A 1,941-nucleotide genomic window follows, 5' to 3' on the forward strand; every position below is an offset into this window, starting at 1 on the left:
TGTGGGAAGCCTGCTTCTCCCCCAGCCTACATTAACCACCTCTGCTCCCACTCTAGGTCCCTTCCCAAGTCCTCAGTCCCCTCCCCACACCTCTGTGCTGCTTGTCCTGCATCACCCGGGTGCTCACAAGAGATGGTACTCTAAGCACCACCCCATCTTACCCATGTGTACGGTGGCAGGGAGCACAGAGGCAGTGTCGAGGCAGGAAAAGTCTCCGAAAAGCAGCAGATTTAGCAATGTCTTGCACACAGAGCAAGTCCTAAAGCATCAGCCAGGGAAGGAAGTGACCCAGCCCCAACATCCTCCCTTGTCCGTCTGTCCGCCTTGGCACAAGGGAGGAGGCAGTGGGCAGCTCCAGCACCGGCACCCTCAGACTGCTTAATGGCTCATCCACTGGCAGCAATGAGGAGGAATAGTGCTTGGTTTCATACCAGCATCTGCCTGCCAGGCTTGCTCTTTAAACAGGCTGTCAAGCACAGATAGCTGTTGAATCAATATGGATTTTATTCTATAGCCCGTGCCTGGTAGCTGTCAATGACACTTCTGCTGGCATGTGGTGGGATGTGCCACTGTACACCGGGATGGATCTGGGCTATGAAGGAGAGGATGGGTACCAGCGCTGACTCCTCAGTGCCCATCTTGGATGACTGTGAGAAAGCAGCCAAACAGGGAGACTTAAAGAGATGGCATCTCTGTGTTGTCACTGCCTGCCTCCCCAGCCAGTGCCAAGCATGCATGTTGCCAAGCACAGAGGAGAGTTTGGGTATACTACAGTTGGTCAGTCCTTTGGATGAGATGTGAAAGCAGGGGCCTCTTCCACCAGCCTCACTGAACCTGCTGCGTGTCCCAAACAGACTATGAAAATCAGCCACCATCCAGATCACTGTCTCCTCTTCCACCGGGCAGCTTCTCATGCCCACCCCAAGGCTGTAAATTGCTGTGGATAATAGCCGTGATGTTTATCTGGACTGTGGCTGCCTGCCTGTGCTTGCGCGGAGGGTCCGGTGGTTGATGGTCCCATAGGAAAGGTGACATCCAGCTACTTGGAGCTCGTGTACTTGGTGACAGCCTTGGTGCCCTCTGAGACAGCATGCTTGGCCAGCTCTCCTGGGAGCAGCAGGCGCACTGCCGTCTGGATCTCCCGGGAGGTGATGGTGGAGCGCTTGTTGTAATGGGCCAGGCGGGATGCTTCTCCAGCGATGCGCTCAAAGATGTCATTAACGAAGGAGTTCATGATGCCCATCGCCTTGGAGGAGATGCCAGTGTCGGGGTGGACCTGTTTCAGCACCTTGTAGACATAGATGGAGTAGCTCTCTTTCCTGCTCTTGTGCCGCTTCTTATCACCCTTCTTCTGGGTCTTTGTCACGGCTTTTTTGGAGCCCTTTTTGGGGGCAGAGGTGGACTTCGCTGGCTCTGGCATCCTGACAGCTCTTTCTCTGGGTCTTGGAGCTGCTTGGAAAGAACACCAAGAAAATCAAATTGTTTTTTATTCTTTTACAGTATAGCTTTACTGAGAGATGAGAGAGTCTGAGTCAGAGGCAAGAGACGGCTCTGAATTGAGATAAGCACCCCATGACCCTGTGCAAGCATTTTTGAACTGCCAATGAGAGCTGTGGTTTGTGCATGGCTTTTTGTTGTTTTCAGTTTAAATCCCCATAACACTGGGCTTGTAAACACCGCTGAACCCAGGCCTAGTTGGCTGGAGGGTGAACATATTTCTGAGAACATCATTGCAGTTCCAAACAAAACATTAACTGCAGCATGGATTAAACTAAGTCTTGCTGGAATGGGCTGGAGAATGTTGTAAGATATCACCTTTATGAGACTGGTTAAAATTATTTTATATGGTTATTACAATCTCCAATAGACCTTTTTTTCTTTGCATGTAGGTAAAGGCTTACTTTGAGGGTGCTTGCATTTCTGTGGCTATTGTTTCATACC

General features: G+C 51.0%; 1 pseudogene across 1 annotated transcript; it reads right to left on the reverse strand.

Annotated features, from left to right (window-relative positions):
* Nucleotides 1-1,039: 1,039 nt before the first annotated feature.
* LOC308231263 (histone H2B 5 pseudogene) lies at nucleotides 1,040-1,426 on the reverse strand (annotated as a pseudogene). Its single transcript has one exon. The product of its transcript is annotated as a histone H2B 5 pseudogene (transcript).
* Between the last annotated feature and the right edge of the window lie 515 nt (nucleotides 1,427-1,941).

The sequence above is a fragment of the Psittacula echo genome, assembly GCF_963264785.1.
Source record: "Psittacula echo genome assembly, chromosome: 1".
Taxonomy (NCBI): Eukaryota; Metazoa; Chordata; class Aves; order Psittaciformes; family Psittacidae; genus Psittacula; species Psittacula echo.